The 22420-nt window shown below is 44.2% G+C and overlaps 1 protein-coding gene across 3 annotated transcripts in view; it reads left to right on the forward strand.

Annotated features, from left to right (window-relative positions):
* The window catches only part of tln2b (talin 2b), a 320826-nt gene that overhangs the window by 77182 nt on the left and 221224 nt on the right, over positions 1-22420 (forward strand). The window contains exon 1 of one of the 3 annotated variants that reach the window (XM_067973307.1): positions 19760-19780. The exons of the other annotated variants lie outside the window; for them this stretch is intronic. The gene's annotated coding sequence lies outside the window, so the exon portion shown is untranslated. Of the gene's footprint in view, positions 1-19759; positions 19781-22420 lie in introns of those variants that run through there. 3 annotated transcript variants of the gene reach the window in all.

A 22420-nucleotide genomic window follows, 5' to 3' on the forward strand; every position in this document is an offset into this window, starting at 1 on the left:
TTAATGAAGTGGAGACGTTGTTAATTAGGTTATTAAGGTTGTTGAATTTGAGCCGAGCCCCGCCCCTCCCTGCTTGCCCCGCCCCTCCCTGCTTGCCCCGCCCCTCCCTGCTTGCCCCGCCCCTCCCGCCCTGCCCCGAGAAAATCTGTTAACCTTGTGTCACGTATGAAGATTTTGGAAGAGTCAGTGATTCTGGTCCTCACACAGCTCCAGCTCCCTCCCAGAGTGCCCCTTTACCCTGTGGACCCATTGAAGTGTTGCTCTTCACCCCCTCCCTTTGGTCATTTGTAAACTTTGTCCAAGGGTGAGCCTAACCCAGCCATTCAGCAACTAGCATTTATACAATGTCTTCCAATGTAAAAAAAAATCCCAAGGCACTTTAGAGAAAGAGGAAGTAAAAGGAAAGAGATAAAGGAACAGGCAAATCCCAGCTCCAATCCAAGCAGGAGTTAATATACTTCGGAATTTTGTTCCAGACAGCCCAGCACCCTTCACCACCGGCGCACCGTGGCTGCAGTGTGTACCATCCACAGGATGCACTGCAGCAACTTGCCAAGGTTTCGACAGCACCTCCCAAACCTGTGACCTCTACCACCTAGAAGGACAAGAGCAGCAGGCACATGGGAATAACACCACCTGCACGTTCCCCTCCAAGTCACACACCATCCCGACTTGGAAATATATCGCCGTTCCTTCGTCGTCGCTGGGTCAAAATCCTGGATCTCCCTTCCTAACAGCACTGTGGGAGAACCGTCACCACACAGACTGCAGCGGTTCAAGAAGGCGGCTCACCACCACCTTCTCAAGGGCAATTAGGGATGGGCAATAAATGCTGGCCTCGCCAGCGACGCCCACATCCCATGAACGAATAATAAAAAAAAGACCAGTTTTCAATATTCGAGGTTCTGCTATTTACTTTACAAGAAGGGTCATTGATCCCAATGGAAGGTTTGATTGGCTGCAGTCCTCTTTGTACAACACCCAACTTTTTACATGACTGTTTCAGCTGAACCTGTTCAGTGATGGTCCCTGGGCTGAGTCTCTCTCTACCGGGCGTTGGGGATTGACCAGCCCACGATCGAGGTTCTTGCATGGTTAGGTGGGGGTGGGGATGAGGGGGTGGTGGTGGAGGCAGGTACCGCAGGGTAACCTCCTACACCAGCTTTCTCCCAAGGGTGACGTTGACAGAAGTGACCCCGACAAGGCAAGGCGTCTCTGCAAAGGAACTAAGCTCAGGGCAAGTGGGTGATGGAGCAATCCTCCTCACACATTGGTGCGTTGGAAGACCTGCTTTGGAACAGACGATAGTACAGGGCCAGCTGTTGTCTGTGGTTAAACAGCACTACGGAGGTCTCCTTCAGCAATAGGAGGGACACGGGGTCTTGTTCCCTGCTCCCTTGTGTAAGATGTTATCCTAGAAGTACGCTGCTTTCTGGATCCCAGGATCAGTATTTAGTTGGGAAGGATAACTTGGTGGCAGACACAGCTTCTCACAGTTCATCTCCCTGATTGGACGATCTATTCCAGCTGTGGTTGAGGATACTTAGGGGGTGAGATTGTCAGGAGCTGTTGGTGCTTGAGGACAGAGGTTTTGTCAGCCTGGATGTCCCCTCGTATTCTTGAAGCTTTTGTCTGATTCGCTTGACTGATTGTTCAAACAGACAAAGCAAGAGTTATTCTCATGACCTTCTATTGGCCCTGGTCTGGTTCTTGGGCAACATGGCGACAGAGGAAGGATCCCATTGCCTCATGAGGGAAATGTTCTCTTGCATTTTGGTCAAATATTGAATTTGACCCAGGGACTTGCTGGTGGACAGCCTTATGCGGAAATAATATTCCAAATAAACTGCTATTTCAGCCAATCTTGAGGAGGGCACAAGAACTATCCAGTGAAATAACGGTGAAGATTAAATGTGCAGTAGATGAGTGCTGGTTGTGTATTTTTGAGGGCAAACGAGAAAGTGTGTTGCAGGCTATTTTTCCCAGTGTTAAATTCCCCCAAACCAGAACGGCAGCTGTTATATTTTGTTAGTCTGTCTTGTGCTTTTTGACAAAGTTGAACTTATTCCATGCAGAAATGTTTAACTGAAGGCATGAGCCGAACTAAATATTAAATGATAATGATGTACCAGAGGGGACAGGCCAGTGGGGTGGGCAGATAGGTGGCAGGTGCAGTTTCATGCAGAGCAATGAAGCAGCATATTATGGGGAAAGGGAGTACACCAACAACAACTTGTATTTATAAAGCACGTTGAATGCAGTAAAACGTCCTAAGGCACTTCACAGGGGAACAAAAATTGAAACTGAGTCAAAGAAGGAGACATCAGGACTGGTGACCAAAAGCTTGGTCAATGAGGTAGGTTTTAGGCAGGGATATCTAGGGTTACAGATACACAGATTATGAAGGTGGGACCGCAGGTAGAAAAGACCTTCAAAAAAAGGCAAATAAGTCTCTGGGTTTTATACATGGGGTACTGAATACGAAAACAAGGAAGCAATGTTCAATTTGTACAAAGCACTTGTTCGGCAACAGTCTGAGTATTGCGTGCAGTTCTGTGCACCCCGTTATAGGAAGGATACTCGAGCAATGGAAAGTGTATGGCAAAGATTCACGAGAATGAGAGAAGCTGGAAATAGGGCTTTTTCGCTGAAACAGAGAGAATAATAGAGGTTTTCAAAACTATAGAAGATTTACAGAGGGTGAACAGTGCAAGACTGTTCCCAGTGGTTGGTGAATCGGTAATAAGTTGGCATAGGCAGAGTATCACCACGTAAAGAGGGAAGTTCGAGTTTATTTCTCTCCGAGATCGGGGAATGTTTTCCGACAAGTAGCTATTGAGGCAGAAGTGATGATGTCACTTGATAAGCGTTTGAAAAGGCAGAATATAAAAGGATGTGTGTCAAGAGCAGGGAAATGGGATTTAAGTGGATAGCTCCAGTTAAGAGCGAGCACAGGCCGGAATAGTAGGCTCCTGTGCTTCAATTTAATGATTCTGTAACAGTATTAACATGCTTAAGCCTGGATATTCGTGTCTTTTTTAATGGTGTGGCTGAAGTAGATCTTTAAAAAGAAATTTAGAAGTTACCTTTGCACGAAGCTAATGTCTCTTTTTTTTGAGTAGAATTATAGTTATTAGAGCAGAGAATCTGACCTCTTCACCCCTCAACTCTATGCTGGTGCTTTTCTCTACAAGAACCACCGTGTCCCATCCCAATCTACGACATGCTCCCCAGATCCTTCAATATTCATCTTTTTTAAGCAACTAACTAAATCCCCTTTTAAAAATCGTCAACAACCATTTGTGGCACAGACCTGCCCGTCCCAACTGTGAAAGTTTTGATTTGAGGGAATGAGTCCCTTTTGCCCAGGCCACCCGTCTATGTCAGGTGAGAGGATAAGCCAGCTACTGCCATTGCTGTTCTGGGCTGGCCACCCGGAGATGGGCAGCAGGCTGACTTCCCTCCCGAGTTGCGGTGGCGATCTTCGATGGGCAGAACTGTCGAACCAGCGTTGCAACGAGTTGCTAAGCCTGCAAATTGTCCCTTCCTTCACTCCCCTGGTTTCTATCCCGTCTGTTTCACATTAGGCCTGTGAGGTGAGAAATATTTTCCCTTTGGCAGTTAAAGTTGCGATGGTTTGCCAAGCTCTAAACAGAACAAGAGGCAGGACAGGAGAGGAGCATTGCTGATCTGACCATTTCTCAGCCGCTTAATAGACGTGGTTCTACATCACAAGACATCGCATTAAGTGGAACACACGGACTGCTGTTTTAAACAGTCGTCTGGCAGCTGATTTGAGATTTCAGAAGTTTCTAACGAATGGATTACTACCGGCTGAGACTGGACGAAGCAGCATCTCTCTTGGCTGTTGCTCACACTGACGTGAGCTCCCAAATCTTGATTTTTCTTCTGCTTATTCCCATGACAATCAACTGATTAAGCAGCTTTGTAAAGGAGGCAGTCGGATTTGACCGTGTCGAAAGGGAACAATGCTCACTGAACATCACAGCTCCACGCGGACATACTGGGGACTGACTCGCTCAGAGTTGGAACTGACCTTTTTGCCCAGAGCTCGGTGTTATGCCATTCCATCGCTCTGTCGCTGAATGAATGACAACTGTTGATCCCAAACCTGATGCATCCTCCCTGTGCTCTTGGCGTTTTATACCGTGAGAGCTTTGTTTGACGTCTGCTATTTAGTGTTAGTGCAGCACTTGAGGGAGTGCTGCTCAGTCGGAGGTGCCATCTTTTAGATGAGATTGTGACCCTGTCTGCCTGTTTAGGTGGATGTAGATGATTTGCTGGCACAATTCAGAAGAGTGAGGAGTTCCTTGAATGTCCTGGCCAATTCTCCCTCAAACAAGACCACCAAAAACAAATTAACTGGTCGTTTGTAGGTGTCAGCTGGGACTCATTGTTGCCTCTGAGTCAGAAGTTTGTTGGGTTCAAGTCCCACTCCAGAGCACACAATCTAAGCTGATACTCCAGTCCAGTACTGAGGGAGTGCTGCACTGTCGGAGGTGCTGTCTCTCGGATTATCTGGTTACTATCACGTTGCTGGTTGTAGGACCTTACTGTGTGCAAGTTGGTTGCCGGGTTTCTTATATTACAACAGTGACTACACGTCAAAAGTAATTCATTTGTTTTAAGTGCTTCGGGACACTCTGAAGACCTGAAACATTCTATGTAAATGCAAGTGCTTTTTATCAGCCGTTATCTGGGGAATTGGGATAGAATAAGTGGATCCATAACTTTGATGCATCGCGTAGTAGCACTGGATCATAGTGCCAGCTTGGTCAGGGACACCAGTGACTCTTACTTTCAAAAAGATGTTATTCCCAACCAAATTCCACTTACCTTCCTGTTTTCAGAAACTTCCTCAACATGTTCCCTTTGATTGTGTCTTTACTCTCTCCCACCCCTTTTCTCCATTGCCCTCTTGTGGTTGACATCCACCATTTCTTGACCTCTGAACCGTGATCAATTCTGAGATAGCTTCCTTCACACCAGGAGTGCAGGTTGATGCTGGTGCTGGACTGGAGCACATCATAAGAACATAAGAACATAAGAAATAGGAGCAGGAGTAGGCCAATCGGCCCCTCGAGCCTGCTCCGCCATTCAATAAGATCATGGCTGATCTGATCCTAACCTCAAATCTAAATTCATGTCCAATTTCCTGCCCGCTCCCCGTAACCCCTAATTCCCTTTACTTCTAGGAAACTGTCTATTTCTGTTTTAAATTTATTTAATGATGTAGCTTCCACAGCTTCCTGGGGCAGCAAATTCCACAGACCTACTACCCTCTGAGTGAAGAAGTTTCTCCTCATCTCAGTTTTGAAGGAGCAGCCCCTTATTCTAAGATTATGCCCCCTAGTTCTAGTTTCACCCATCCTTGGGAACATCCTTACCGCATCCACCCGATCAAGCCCCTTCACAATCTTATATGTTTCAATAAGATCGCCTCTCATTCTTCTGAACTCCAATGAGTAGAGTCCCAATCTACTCAACCTCTCCTCATATGTCCGCCCCCTCATCCCCGGGATTAACCGAGTGAACCTTCTTTGTACTGCCTCGAGAGCAAGTATGTCTTTTCTTACGTATGGAGACCAAAACTGTATGCAGTATTCCAGGTGCGGTCTCACCAATACCTTATATAACTGCAGCAATACCTCCCTGTTTTTATATTCTATCCCCCGAGCAATAAAAGCCAACATTCCGTTGGCCTTCTTGATCACCTGCTGCACCTGCAAACTAACGTTTTGATTTTCTTGCACTAGGACCCCCAGATCCCTTTGTACTGCAGTACTTTCCAGTTTCTCGCCATTAAGATAATAACTTGCTCTCTGATTTTTCCTGCCAAAGTGCATAACCTCACATTTTCCAATATTGTATTGCATCTGCCAAATCTCCGCCCACTCACCCAGCCTGTCTATATCCCCTTGTAGGTTTTTTATGTCCTCCTCACTCTCTACTTTCCCTCCCATCTTTGTATCATCTGCAAACTTTGATATGTTACACTCGGTCCCCTCCTCCAAATCGTTAATATAGATTGTAAAGAGTTGGGGACCCAGCACCGACCCCTGTGGAACACCACTGGCTACAGGTTGCCAGTCCGAGAATGTACCATTTATCCCAACTCTCTGCTCCCTGTTCGATAACCAATCCTCCACCCATGCCAGAATATTACCCCCAATCCAGTGATTCTTTATCTTGAGCAATAATCTTTTATGTGGCACCTTGTCGAATGCCTTCTGGAAGTCTAAATACACTACGTCCACTGGTTCCCCTTTATCCACCCTGTACGTTATGTCCTCAAAGAACTCAAGCAAATTTGTCAGATATGACTTCCCCTTCGTAAAGCCATGCTGACTTTGTCCTATTAAATTATGTTTATCCAAATGTTCCGCTACTGTCTCCTTAATAATAGACTCCAAAATTTTACCCACCACAGATGTTAGGCTAACTGGTCTATAATTTCCAGCCTTCTGCCTACTACCCTTTTTAAATAAGAGTGTTACATTGGCAGTTTTCCAATCTGCCGGGACCTTTGCCGAGTCCAGAGAATTTTGGAAAATTATTACCAATTATTACATCGTCAAAGTATATAAAGTATTGATGAGGTAATCCCAGATTATTACTTCAAAGTATTCTAGGAACAGAGGATATCCATGTCAATTTATATCATATGTCAATCTGGAATGTTTGATCAGGAAAAAAACTTCACTCAGTAACAATGAAGAATACTGTACCAAAAAAAGGTTTCTTTAGAAAATTTACGGCATAGAAGGAGGTCATTCGGTCCATTGTGTCCGCGCTGGTCAAAAATGCGCCACCCAACCTCATCCCACTTTCCAGCTCTTGGTCCGTAGCCCTGTAGGTTACGGCACTTCAAGTGCACATCCAGATACGTTTTAATTAAGTTGAGGGTTTCTGCCTCTCCCACCCTTTCAGGCAGTGAGTGCCAGACCCCCATCACCCTCTGGGTGAAAAAATTCTCCTCAGCTCCCCTCTAATCCTTCTACCAATTACTTAAAATCTATGCCCCCTGGTTATTGACCTCTCTGCTAAGGGAAATAGGTCCTCCCTATCCACTCTATCTCGGCCCCTCAGAATTTTATATACTTCAATTAAATCACCCCTCAGCCTCCTCTGTTCCAAAGAGAACAACCCCAGCCTATCCAATCTTTCCTCATAGCTAAAATTCTCCAGTCCTGGCAACATCCTTGTAAATCTCCTCTGTACCCTCTCTAGTGTAATAACATCTTTCCTGTAATGTGGTGACCAATAATCTCCCTGCTCGTATAGTCTGTGCCTTGGCTAATAAAGGAAAGCATTCCATATGCCGCCTTAACCACCTTATCTACCCATCCTGCTACCTTCAGGGATCTGTGGACATGCACTCCAAGATCCCTCACTTCCTCTGCACCTTTCAGTATCCTCCCATTTTTTGTGTACTCCCTTGCCTTGTTTGCCCTCCCCAAATGCATTTCCTCATACTTCTCCGGATTGATTTCCATTTTCCACTTTTCTGCCCACCTGACCAGTCCATTGATATCTTCCTGCAGTCTACAGCTTTCCTCCTCACTATCAACCACACGGCCAATTTTTGTATCCTCTGCAGACTTCTGAATCACGTCCCCTACATTGAAGTCCAAATCATTAATATATATCTCAAAAAGTAAGGGACCTCGTACTGAGCCCTGCGGAACCCCACTGGAAACAGCCTTCCAGTTACAAAAACGATGTTTTAAAAAAAATGGTTATTGAAAATACAATTCGATGCCATCATGGGAAAATTAACTGCCCTCAATGGGGCGAACTGCATTTTTTCATCCCTGACTCTTATATTCTTGAAGAATGCAGTTGGTTTTAGGAGCTTCCTTAACTATTTTGGGTCCAGTCCCTCGATCTTCGTTGCCAGTTTGTGAGATGTCGGGGCCATGGATGACCAAAACTCTTGCAGGCCAACTCATCAGAACATTCCTTCCTTCGGTGACTGTTCAAAGATGACCTCTCCATTAATCTTGGGGAACTGGTCCTGATCTCTCAAAATCCAGTGTTTTCTGAGAGCTGATGTCACAGTCTGCTCTTAGACATGGAAAGTTTTTGAAGGATGGAGGTTCAGTTCATGAGAAGCATTGTGCAGAGACGGTCAAAGCCCAAGTTTGGATACCATACTGGGATTCCAAGTCATTGGTCCAAAAAATGTTGTGTTTTACTCAATGGACAGCTTGACTTTGATTATTTCAACAGATAGGACAGAACTCAAGATGCAAATGACTTACAGAAAGTAAATGGGCCCATTGATGGTTCGAAGGACCATGGGTGAAGGATGTTGAAAGCATAAGATGCAAAGCTACGGAAGCATCCTGTACGTAAATGAAAGTTGCCACAATGGGTTGAGGTTGAAGTGCTTGGCTGATTGTTTAGTGTGAGAAGAAATCTCTTGTTACCGGTTAAACATTTGTGGATAGGAATTATGAGCGAGACCAGATTCAGTCAGCAAGATCAAAAAGTGGACAAACCTGCCTGTGCTGCTTTATTTGACGGTGTGAGGTCCCAACATGGGTTTAGCTCTTTGTTTAACAAGAGGTCCTGTTTTGAAGTGCTAGCAGGAGTCCTACCACCGAAGGGAAAATTGATACTCTAATGAATCCAGTCTTCCACGATGAAAGAATCAAATATGAATCACCGTTGACCTATATTTAATATTGCTACATTAAATATTCTTGCCATGAGTCAAACAATGATAATTGGCAAATTTTAACGTTTGGAGAAAGGAATGTAAAGATAGCTGAGGTCCTCCAAGTCCATTCGGGTACGGATAATGGACCTGGAGCAGGTCCTATAGCTTGAGCTATGATTACAGGACTTAGGGCAATGAGTGTAAAATTAACAAGACTTGAACAAAAACTTTGAACTAGAAGAGGAATAGATGTACGGTATAATATCAGACCAGTTAATCCCTTTGTTAAAGGTACAAGATGAGTATCTGATCGTGAAAGGGAATGATGGCTATTGACAAGACATCTGTGGAATCACAACTGTCAATGTTGAACTTTGTAGATTGGAATATTGGATTGATATTCCACAGTTGGTGATGGGGAAATGTTATATTGTGCATTTTCTTTTGACTGTCTAAATTCTGCTTTAAACTGACTGTAACATTTAATTGGTAAGATTTTCCATTTGTTTGGCATCCTTCCATGAGTATACAGGATATTTGTTACAATCTGATGCTTGATAAGTTGAAGGAAAAATGATCTGAAACAAATTGTCTAATTTGCATTGCTCTAAGAATTCCTGACACTTCACTGCAGCATCCCATGATAACGCCCCGTACTTGTGTCTCAGGTGAAACTGGGTGGTTGAAATGCTGATGCAGTTTAAGGCCCAACTTTGAACTCGAATGTCAAATTGACTCAACATTTCCCACTTCATGTGGAAGGGCACGTTCCAATGAGACTTGTGCCGGTCAGCTGAGGAAGGGAGGCCATTCTGAACATGGGCTGTCTCTTCCCACTCTGATCAATTATACTTCAGTGGATTGCTAAAGTAGTGGTATTCCACATTATCCCAGGACAGCTATGAATGAGGAAGGCCATTTGGCTCATCTTCATTCATCCATGACCTTACGATCCTCCCTTTGAGGCATTTTAAATATTTAATAAATGATTCTGTCATCTTCACTGCTTTGTCTGCAAGTTCGTTCCAAGTGTTGGTGACTCTTCGTGTGAAGAACAGCCCCACGTTGTCCGTTTACGAGTTCCAAGCTGTGTCCTCCATGTCCTACTTTTGCAATTTAATTAATACTCTAGTTTACTTTAGATCTTGTCTAAATATCTCTGGACTGGGACACTTACTGGGTGTGTGTGGGGCTGGGGAGAAGAAGGGAGCAGGTCAATGTAAAATGAGCGTTTTGTAGTTTCCAATGTATTTTCATTTTACACTAGTCTAAGAGTGAGAACACACTGCACTGTAAGAAGAATTTTTTTTTGTGTGAAATACAAGAGTGGGTCTTCCCTGAATGGGTTCCCCCGTGTTTGGATAAGTGAATACTTTGGATAACTGACCATGTACTCATCCAGTATTGCACCGTATTAAGTGATACAAATTTAGCCTGAAAACTGATGAATGCCAAGGTGAGGTCATTAGAGCATGCTGGGAGATTCAAAATAATTTTCAGTATTAATTTCTTGAAGTATTGCAGGACATGGGGAAAGAGCAGGGGAGTGGGATTAATTGTATTGCTCTTTCAAAGAGCCGGCACAGGCATGATGGGCTGAATGGTCTCTTTCTGAGCAGTAAGGTTTTATTAACATCCAACCAGAGTTACTTTCCACATGAAAATACTAAACTTGCTTTATTTAGAGGTGTTAAATAATAAAGGAAAAACCTCATTTGTAAAAGATCACTACATTCTTCTAAGTCCTTTCAATATGAATTTGATTGGCATTTGTTGCATAGTTTGTGGAAATTGGCTAGGCTATTTTAGCCCAATGTATTAAAGTAAAAGGTTCCAAAATAAACCTGTCAAATGCAGCAGACAATTGTGTTGGAGCAACAGGGGTCAGCCGTGGCTGAGTGGGTAGCACTCTCTCCTCTGAGTCAGAAGGTTGTGGGTTCGAGTCCCACTCCAGAGACTTGAGCACAAAATCGAGGCTGACATTTCAGTGCAGGACTGAGGGAACCCTGCACTGTCGGAGGGTGCCGTCTTTTGGATGAGACATTAAGCCAAAACCCCGTCTGTCCTTTCAGGTGGACGTAAAAGATCCCACGGCACTATTTCAAAGAAGAACAGGGGAGTTTTCCCCGGTGTCCTGGCCAATATTTATCTCTCAACCAACACCACCAAAAAAAGCAGATTATCTGATCATAAGAACATAAGAACATAAGAAATTGGAGCAGGAGTAGGCCAATCGGCCCCTCGAGCCTGCTCCGCCATTCAATAAGATCATGGCTGATCTGATCCCAACCACAAATCTAAAGAACACAAGAAGTCGGAGCAGGACCCGGCCACATAGCCCCTGGGCCCTCTCCGCCACCCACAGGGCATTGACCGATCCGAACTCAGCTTCATGTCCAATTTCCTGCCCGCTCCCCATAACCCCTAATTCCCTTTACTTCTAGGAAACTGTCTATTTCTGTTTTAAATTTATCTAATGATGTAGCTTCCACAGCTTCCTGGGGCAGCAAATTCCACAGACCTACCACCCTCTGAGTGAAGAAGTTTCTCCTCATCTCAGTTTTGAAAGAGCAGCCCCTTATTCTAAGATTATGCCCCCTAGTTCTAGTTTCACCCATCTTTGGGAACATCCTTACTGCATCCACCCGATCAAGACCCTTCACAATCTTATATGTTTCAATAAGATCGCCTCTCATTCTTCTGAACTCCAATGAGTAGAGTCCCAATCTACTCAACCTCTCCTCATATGTCCGCCCCCTCATCCCCGGGATTAACCGAGTGAACCTTCTTTGTACTGCCTCGAGAGCAAGTATGTCTTTTCTTAAGTATGGAGACCAAAACTGTATGCAGTATTCCAGGTGCGGTCTCACCAATACCTTATATAACTGCAGCAATACCTCCTTATTTTTATATTCTATCCCCCTAGCAATAAAAGCCAACATTCCGTTGGCTTTCTTGATCACCTGCTGCACCTGCATACCAACTTTTTGATTTTCTTGCACTAGGACCCCCAGATCCCTTTGTACTGCAGTACTTTCCAGTCTCTCGCCATTTAGAAAATAACTTGCTCTCTGATTTTTCCTGCCAAAGTGCATAACCTCACATTTTCCAATATTATATTGCATCTGCCAAATCTCCGCCCACTCACCCAGCCTGTCTATATCCCCTTGCAGGTTTTTTATGTCCTCCTCACTCTCTACTTTCCCTCCCATCTTTGTATCATCTGCAAATTTTGATATGTTGCACTCGGTCCCCTCCTCCAAATCGTTAATATAGATTGTAAAGAGTTGGGGACCCAGCACCGACCCCTGTGGAACACCACTGGTTACTGGTTGCCAGTCCGAAAATGAACCATTTATCCCAACTCTCTGCTTCCTGTTTGATAACCAATCCTCCACCCATGCCAGAATATTACCCCCAATCCCGTGATTTTTTATCTTAAGTAATAATCTTTTATGTGGCACCTTGTCGAATGCCTTCTGGAAGTCTAAATACACTACGTCCACTGGTTCCCCTTTATCCACCCTATACGTTATATCCTCGAAGAACTCAAGCAAATTTGTCAGACATGACTTCCCCTTCATAAAGCCATGCTGACTTTGTCCTATTAAATTATGCTTATCTAAATGTTCCGTTACTGTCTCCTTAATAATAGACTCCAAAATTTTACCCACCACAGATGTTAAGCTAACTGGCCTATAATTTCCAGCCTTCTGCCTACTACCCTTTTTAAATAACGGTGTTACATTAGCAGTTTTCCAATCTGCCGGGACCTCTCCTGAGTCCAGGGAATTTTGGAAAACTATCACCAAAGCATCCACAATCCCTACTGCCACTTCCCTCAAGACCCTAGGATGGAAGCCATCAGGTCCAGGGGATTTATCCGCCTTGAGTCCCATTATTTTACTGAGTACCATCTCTTGAGTGATTTTAATCGTATTTAGCTCCTCCCCCCCCCCGAGAGTCCCCTGTTTGTCCAGTGTTGGGATATTCTTAGTGTCCTCTACTGTAAAGACTGAAACAAAATATTTGTTCAGCATTTTTGCCATCTCCGTGTTTCCCACCATTAATTTCCCGGTCTCATCCTCTAAGGGACCTATGTTTGCCTTAGCCACCCTTTTTCTTTTTATATAACTATAGAAACTCTTGCTATCTGTTTTTATATTTTTTGCTAATTTCTTTTCATAATCTAACTTCCCTTTCTTAATCAATCCTTTAGTTACTTTTTGCTGTCTTTTGAAGAATTCCCAATCTTCTATCCTCCCACTAAGTTTGGCTACCTTATATGTCCTTGTTTTTAGTCGGATACTATCCTTGATTTCTTTACTTAGCCACGGGTGGCTGTCATTTCTTTTACACCCTTTTTTCCTCAGTGGAATATATTTATTTTGAAAGTTGTAAAATAACTCCCTAAATGAACACCACTGCTCATGTACCGTCTTACCCTTTAATCTATTTTCCCAGTCCACTTTAATCAATTCCGCTCTCATACCATCATAGTCTCCTTTATTCAAGCTCAGTACGCTTGTTTGAGAATCAACCTTCTCACCCTCTAATTGGATATGGAATTCAACCATGTTGTGGTCGCTCGTTCCAAGGGGATCCTTAACTAGGACATTATTAATTAATCCTGACTCATTACACAGGACCAGGTCCAAGGTTGCCTGCCCCCTTGTAGGATCAGTTACATACTGCTCAAGAAATCCATCCCTGATGCACTCAATGAACTCGTCCTCAAGGCTGCTCTGCCCAATTTGATTTGTCCAGTTAATATGATAATTAAAATCCCCCATAATTATGGCTGTTCCCTTATTACATGCCCCGACTATCTCCTGATTAATACTTCTTCCAGCAGAGTTGCAACTATTAGGAGGCCTATATACTACGCCCACTAATGTTTTTTTTCCCTTATTATTCCTTATCTCCACCCAAACTGTTTCATTATCTTGATGCTTTGTCCCAATATCATTTCTCTGTATTACAGTGATTCCTTCCTTTATTAACATAGCCACCCCACCTCCCCTTCCTTCCTGCCTGTCCTTCCTGATTGTTAAATACCCTGGCATATTTAATTCCCAGTCGTTGTCACCCTGCAGCCATGTTTCTGTAATGGCCACAAGATCATACCCATACGTAGTTATTTGTGCCGTTAACTCGTCCATTTTATTACGAATGCTACGTGCATTCAGATAAAGAACTTTCAAATCTGTTTTGTGACGCTTAGTTCCTGCTTTTTCCTTTTTTAACACTTTACCTATTACTCCATACCTTCTGTCCCTTCCTGTTACGCTTTCCTCTCTCTCCCTGCTCAGGTTCCCAACCCCCTGCCACTTTAGTTTAAACCCTCCCCAACAGCACTAGCAAACACTCCTCCTAGGACAGCGGTCCCGGCCCTGCCCAGGTGCAGACCGTCCGGTTTGTACTGGTCCCACCTCCCCCAGAACCGTTTCCAGTGTCCCAGGAATTTGAATCCCTCCCCCTTGCACCATTCCTCTAGCCACGTATTCATTTGAAATATCCTCCTATTTCTGTTCGTGGGAGCTTGCTGTGCATAAGTTGGCTGCCACATATCCTTCATTACAACAGTGACTACACTTCGAAAAGTATTTCATTGGTTGTAAGGCGCTTTGGGATATCCTGCAGTCATGAAAGGCACGATAGAAATGCACGTTCTATCTTTCTTTAACAGACCTCCAGCAGGTCATTAAGTTAGAATTCCATTATTGACAATTCTTGGACGTTTCCGATGTAGATCCCTGACTGGATATAAACCATATCCTTTCCCTGGAGAATCTATGTGCAGTCTTTGTATTTCACCATGCACTAACTGTTGAATTTAACGTGTCTCGCTGTTCTGGCCTGTCATTTTGTGGTTGCACTAATTGCTGGTCAGACAGGAAGGTCGCTGTGAATTCTTGCATTCCAATTATGAATGTAATAATTTGGCTTTGGGTGCCCGGAGAAGATTGCCTGTTACAGCTTCCACCCCTTGTTATAATTGCATCTGAAAATGGATATGATGATGCTACAAAAGGGTTTTGGTGAAAGAGGATGTGAGTGTGGTTGAAAGAATTAAATTTAACAACCAGTTATTGATATGTTATTAAAAATCTTGCATTAGGGGCACGCATTTACTTTCTGTTGTCACAATTTTTGGTTCTGTCTTTCTGTCAGCATTTACCATTGTAAATTGATATGTCAACTGTCACAATGTAGTGGCAGGCTCTGGCCATTAGGTGGTTCCATGGAGCGGATTTCTTAAATCTTTCTCCCAACTCCATCGCCCTCTTATGTTTTAAAAAAAAGGTTTTGTACTTATCAATGAACTGTGGGCAAAGCTGCAAGCAGTTCACGAGAAGTATATTCAAAATAGAATGTGCACTTCTTTGCGTCAGTATTTACAGTAGAAAAAGAGGATAGCATGCCGGAAATCCCAAGAAAACTAATATTGAATCAGGGACAGGGACTCGATAAAATTAACATAAGTAAAGCAACAGTAATGAAGAAAATAATAGCACTAAAGAGTGACAAATCCCCAGGACCAGATAGTGTCCATCCCAGGGTTTTGAAGGAAGTAGGTGAGCACATTGCGGATGCCCTAACTATAATCTTTCAAAGTTCTCTCGATTCAGGAACTGTTCCTCTAGATTGGAAAATTGCACATGTCACTCTGCTTTTTAAGAAAGGAGAGAGAGGGAAACCGGGGAATTATAGACCAGTTAGCCTGACATCTGTTGTGGGGAAATTGCTGGAGTCTATAGGGTGAATTTCTCGAGAATTTTCAGTTAATCAGAGAGAGCCAGCATGGATTTATGAAAGGTAGGTCGTGCCTGACAAACCTGATTGAATTTTTTGAAGAGGTGACTAAAGTAGTGGACAGGGGAATGTCAATGGATGTTATTTATATGGACTTCCAGAAAGCATTTGATAAGGTCCCACATAAGAGACTGTTAGCTAAGACAGAAGCCCATGGAATCGAGGGAAAAGTACGGACTTGGTTAGGAAGTTGGCTGAGCGAAAGGCGACAGAGAGTAGGGATAATGGGTAAGTATTCACATTGGCAGGATGTGACTAGTGGAGTCCCGCAGGGTCTTGGGGCCTCAATTATTCACAATATTTATTAACGACTTAGATGAAGGCATAGGAAGTCTCATATCTAAGTTTGCTGATGACACAAAGACTGGTGGCATTGTAAGCAGTGTAGATGAAAACATAAAATTACAAAGCGATATTGATAGATTAGGTGAATGGGCAAAACTGTGGCAAATGGAATTCAATGTAGACAAATGTGAGGTCATCCACTTTGGATCAAAAAAGGATAGAACAGGGTACTTTCTAAATGGTAAAAAGTTAAAAACAGTGGATGTCCAAAGGGACTTAGGGGTTCAGGTACATAGATCATTGAAGTGTCATGAACAGGTGCAGAAAATAATCAAGAAGGCAAATGGAATGCTGGCCTTTATATCTAGAGGACTAGAGTACAAGGGGGCAGAAGTTATGCTGCAGCTATACAAAACCCTGGTTAGACCGCACCTGGAGTACTGTGAGCAGTTCTGGGCACCGCACCTTCGGAAGGACATATTGGCCTTGGAGGGAATGCAGCGTAGGTTTACTAGAATGATACCAGGACTTCAAGGGTTAAGTTACGAGGAGAGATTACACAAATTGGGGTTGTATTCTGTGGAGTTTAGAAGGTTAAGGGGTGATCTGATCTAAGTTTATAAGATATTAAGGGGAACGGATAGGGTGGATAGAGAGAAACTATTTCCGCTGGTTGGGGATTTTAGGAGTAGGGGGCACAGTCTAAAAATTAGAGCCAGACCTTTCAGGAGCGAGATTAGAAAACATTTCTGCACACAAAGGGTTGTAGAAGTTTGGAACTCTCTTCCGCAACGGCAATTGATACTAGCTCAATTGCTAAATTTAAATCTGACATAGATAGCTTTTTGGCAACCAAAGGTATTAAGGGATATGGGCCAAAGGCAGGTATATGGAGTTAGATCACAGATCAGCCATGATCTTATCAAATGGTGGAGCAGGCACGAGGGGCTGAATGGCCTACTCCTGTTCCTATGTATATGTCACACTTACTTCCTGTAACACTCTCCCAACTCGTTGGGAAATCTGAATCTGGGATATTCCTTTAAGTTAACAGTGCAAGATATCCATTTTCCTAAAGAATACACTTTCAACCTAATCAATTTGTCCAGATTAGGATCGAATCACTTTGATTTCATGGTGCTGATTGTGGGATCACTTTGTGTTTTTTAGATGTTTCTGTGCTTGGACTGTGGATTTCATGACCAAAGAGAGATTTTGTTTTACAAGTGTAATATAATTAGCAATTGTGCTCCATTGTTAAATCTGCTTAAAATGTGGTGGGAAAATGTTATGAATGAGCCTTATATCCTGAAATATTGAACAGTCCTAAAGCTGGGCGCCCCTAGGCTGTTTACCATGCCTGCTGCATTTGAACTTCTGGCTCAGCCTCGTCTCTGAATCAGAAGGTTGTGAGTTCAAATCCCACTCCAGGGACTTGAGCCCAAAATCCAGGCTGACATCCCAGTGCACTGTCGGAGATGCCGTCTTTTGGATGAGACCTCTTGGGTGATTGTGATCGGGCTCATGGCACTATTCAAAGAAGAGCAGGGGAGTTCTCCCCAGTGTCCTGGCCAATATTTATCCCTCAACCAATGTCACTAAAACAGATTACCTTGACATTTATCTCATTGCGGTTTGTGGGATCTTGCTGTGTGAAAATTGGCTGCTGCACTTCCTACCTTACAACAGTGACTACACGTCAAAAGTACTTAATTGGCTACAAAGCGTTTTGGGATGTCCCGAGGTTGTGAAAGGTGCTATGTAAATGCAAGTTTTAAGCAAAATAGAAAAGATTGGTCAAGGATTGAGAGATATTGAAGTAGTATACCATGAAAATATTCTATTTGAAGTACTTTCAGGGAGAAGTGTGCTGGAGAATGTTTTGTACCCAGGATGGTGAAACATGTATTTATATAGTGCCTTTCACCACCTCAGGACGTCTCACAGCACTTCACAGACAATACAGTCACTGTTGTAATGTAGGAAACATGGCAGCCGATTTGCGCACAATAAGCTCCCACAAACAGCAGTGTGATAATGACCAGCTACTTTGTTTTAGGGATAAATATTGGCCAGGACACAAGGGAGAACTCCCCTGCTCTTCTTCAAATAGCGCTATGGATCTTCTGCGTCCACCTGAGAGGGCGGACGGGGTCTCGGTTTAACGTCTTATCCCAAAGACGGCACCTCCAACAGTGCAGCACTCCCGAAGTCCTACAGTGTCAGCCTGGATTATGTGCTCAAGCCTCTGGAGTGGGGTTTGAACCCACAACTTGAGGAATCAGGCGACAGTGTTAGCATTGAGCCACGGCTGACACCTGAAGGATATCTAGTACAGCAAATGATCCTCATAAATATGGAATGATTGAATGCCAACAAGACAAGGCAGCATGGAGAGGTAATGCAGGTCATTCTTGGGTTACAAGATAGGTTTTAAATACAGCAGTGTTATGGGCAAACGTAGAACACAAAGAGACTCTCCAAATTCCAGAAAATCGGCCCATCTTTAACAAGTGTTAAAATTGCCCAACTGTTGGAGTTGGCTGTTCAAGTCATGAACTGAACATTGGGTACTCGTTGATCTGACATAGATGATTGAGGTTAATTGTCTAATCAGGGCTGGGTTTAGCTGTAAGGGTTCCCAGATCAGGCCGCCTCTCGAGCACGATTAAATTCAGGGTTCAAAAACTCCAGGGACCACCAAGGGAAACGATGGCTACCAGGTAAAGAGATGGTAAACAGTCCAGAAATGATTGGCTGCCCAGACTGAGGGCAGTGTGGTGGGAGTTCAGGGATGCCATTTCCGGTGGCTTTCTGAAGAGGGGCAGTCAGCTCGGTGCTGGAGGTGGTGATCTGCGAACTTTGAAGGGCTGCCTGAGGGCGCGGAGAGACAGAGCCCTGTTCAGCGTTGCTCCTCTGATCTTCCAGGCCAGTACCAAGGTCGGGAATGGGGGGGGGGGGGGGGAGGGAGGGTGGGAAGGAGGAGTTTGTACTGATGTTGGTAGAGGTCTGGTTTGTGAGGCAGCTCCTGCCCTGCTCTTGCAGAGTAAAATTTTGTAAATAAGAAGAGGGAAAGAGAGCGAGCGAGAACTCCCATTCATATAGTGCCTTTTGCGACCTCAGGACGTCGCAAAGCATTTTACAGCCAATGAAGTACTTTGGAAGTATAGTCACTTTGTAATGTAGGAAACACAGTCAATTTGCGCACAGCAAGATCCCACAAACAGCAATATGATAACGACCAGATCATCTGTTTTAACGATGTTGGTTGAGGGATAAATATTGGCCCAGAACACCGGGAGAACTCCGCTGCTGTTCGAATAGTGCCGAGGGATCTCTTACATCCACCCTGAGCGGGCAGATACAAACACAATACTATCTTTCAACGGAGCTGCACAGGAGGCAGGAGAGGAGGATTCATGCAACTGGGAAGCTATCAGGTGCTGAGGTTGGAGGACTCTTTTTGGGTTGGAAAGCAGCAAGAAAGGAAATTGAGTTTTTCTTTTTAAAGGTGAGTGAGCCTGACTCCTTCTGCACTCGGCCATTCTGCCCTTGTGTTTCTGGTCAGCCTCCAGGTTCTGTGGAGCAGATTTATTTTGAGAATTGGCATTTGATCCCAGGGCTGCTAATTTGGGCTGCTCGCTTGGCTGAGATGTTATCGGAAGTCTTGCTATTTTTATTCGATGTATGCAGACCACTTGGATGAGAGCATTGTAGGGTAAACTGCCACACTGGCAGGTGACACGAAAAGAGGAGGCAGAATAAACAATGAGGAACAATGCAGCCTGGTTCAGAAGGATTTCGGGTAACGGGGCCAGCAGGTGGCGGATGCAGTAAAATCTACAAAACGGTCAGCCCTCGCCCATTCAAGTTCACAGACACAACCAGCTATTACTGTCGTGAGAGGAGTCTCAAATTCGGGCAAACAATTCAACTTCCGACAGAAAAAAAGGCACCTGTCCTCCGCCCCAGAGAGAGTGGACAGAACGCTGCGTGAGTACTGCGCCCTCAGTCATTCCGTAACAAGCCGGAATTCTTTCTTGACCGCTGCTGAGAAATTGAAGGCTATTTCCCCCCCCTCCACCCCCCCGCAACTCCCTGTCACTGCCCTTTAGCTCTGGCTAAATCTAAAATGATCAGTACTTGGAAATCCCCAGCAATCGAGGGAAGAGAGAGACATAAAGCCGGATACCAGTTGGCCCTGTCAGTTTGAGCCTGGTGGAGAGCAGCCCGCCAAAAGATTCTGAGCTCTTCCCATCGACCATTTGACACTATTTCCCACGGCTCTTTAAAATAACCCGACTTGTTCGAGTAAGTATCTGTATTTAAGGTTGCATTTTGCCTGAAGCCCATCGTGTATCTTTCAATACAGATTCCTGCACTGTCCAACCCGATTTAATTTCTTCATTGGAAACTTCACGTCAGCACTTTTCTGTTATTTTTTTTCCGTGTGGAAGTTATCTCTCGGCAAGGTGAGCGATGTCACTGCTTGGAAGTCGAACATTTCCCCCATTGGGCGCACCCAGAGTCTGCATCACTCACTCATGCTCTTCCCCCGGAATAAGCGAGGAGTGGTTTGCTGCGAACAAGCACTCTGTCCACTCTGCCCCAAAAATGTATCCCAGCCCCTCAAGAATAACTCCAACTGCACCTTTCTGGCATTTCCCACATCAGCCAATTTATGGCCTACAGGAGATTGCTCGTTAGTGGAGATTAGTTTAGTCCTGCCCACTGGGGATTGGAGTGACATTTGCTTCCAATGCAATCCTTATTGCCAGCAGACAGAGGAGAGCTATCGTCCTATTTACCCTTATTGCCAGCAGACAGAGGAGAGCTATCGTCCTATTTACCCGAGTACCGGCAACCAGGTATCATATGATTCATGACTCGCGCACAGCTGCGTCATCGCACAGCCACTCTTCGGTATTACGTGTTCCGAGGACTTTTTAAAAAAAAAAATTGGGGATAAATCTTTTTTAAAAAAAGTTGTTAATGAGCACATGGGTGAAAGCTGTGGCTCAGAGGGTAGCACCCTCATCTCTGAGTCACAGGGTTGTGGGTTCAAGTCCCAATCCAGAGACTTGAACACAAAATCTAGGCTGACACTGCCGGTGCAGTACTGAGAGAGTGCTGCATTGTCGGAGGTACCATCTTTCGGATGAGACGTTAAACTGAGGCTCCGTCTGCCCTCTTCAGGTGGATGCAAAAGATCCCGTGACACTATTTGAAGAAGAGCAGGGGAGTTCTCCTGGTGTCCTGGCCAATATTTATCCCTCAACCAACATCGCTTGGGGGAGAAAAAGAACACATTATCTGGACTTTATTACATTGCTGTCTATGGGATCTTGCTGTGCACAAATTGGCTGCCATGTTTCATACATTACAACAGTGACTACACTTCAAAAGTACTTGCAGCAATTGGCTTAAAATGCCTTGGGATATTTTACTACCTTTTAAAGGCACTATATAAACACAAGTTGTTCTTGTAAAGTGCTTTGGGACATCCCAAACCTTTTTCCTTTTGGAGGAGTCAAATAAAACTGACAAGTGTTCATTCCCTGATTTAAATGTCCGTTATGTTCTTGTTTGTTTATGTAATTTTGTGTTTACATATTACACAATTGATTCTTTGCTGACAAGGACACTGAGGAATGTAGAGTGTAGTGAGCAGTGAGAAGGGAGATTAAAAGGGGAGACTGTGGGTGTGCTGGATGATGAGATGGAATAACTGTTGGAGATAGCTGTAGAAAATGATCAGAACTCCCAAGTGGATAAGTCACTGGGCCCTTGTGGCTGCTCTAGCCAAACTTTTTAAATCCTTAAATATGTAAATAGTGGGGCACTAGAGAGTAGCCAGTGTAATATCTCTGATCAAGGAGGGATTAAATATATTTAAGAAAGTCACTGAATATATTTAAGAAGGAGATAGATAGATTTCTAGACACACGAGGCATCAAGGGGTATGGGGAGAGAGCGGGACTATGGTATTGAGAGGATCAGCCATGTTCATAATGAATGGCGGAGCAGGCTAGAAGGGCCGAATGGCCTACTCCTCCTATTTTCTATGTTTCTATGAAGAAAAAACTAGGTAACTATAGACCAGTTAGTGAAATATCAGCTGTGGGCAAACTCTTACAATCCATAATTGGAGATGAAATGAGTGGGTATGTCGAGATGCACGGATTAGTCAACGACATCAGCACATATTTGTCAACGGATAAATGTCCTCGGGTCGATTTGCATTAATTGTAGTGTGTATGTATTTTTAACGAGGTTGGACAAAGGCTCGTTATATAATGTCGAGGAAGTGGTGTAAGAGGAAATGTTGGTTGACAGTCAAGGGTTTGGGAGTTGCTTGGACTGGAGAAGGGTTGGCAGTGCTGCACCCTGAGGGGGGAAGGGAGATCCGTGTTGTATCCGGGAGGGGAGGGGTGCAGAGGGAGATCGGTGTTGTACTGGTGGGGGGGGGGGCAGTATTGCTGTACCCCAGGGGTCAGTGCTGTTGTTGCTTTGTATTTTTATATGATTTGGACTTGGGCACAGAGAGTAAAAAACACAAAATGTTCTGATGACACAAAAGTAGGGGGCTTGATAAACGACGAGCGGGATTGTAGAAGACTTCAGAACACATGG

This window comes from Heptranchias perlo, chromosome 38 (assembly GCF_035084215.1).
Source record: "Heptranchias perlo isolate sHepPer1 chromosome 38, sHepPer1.hap1, whole genome shotgun sequence".
NCBI classification, from domain to species: domain Eukaryota; kingdom Metazoa; phylum Chordata; class Chondrichthyes; order Hexanchiformes; family Hexanchidae; genus Heptranchias; species Heptranchias perlo.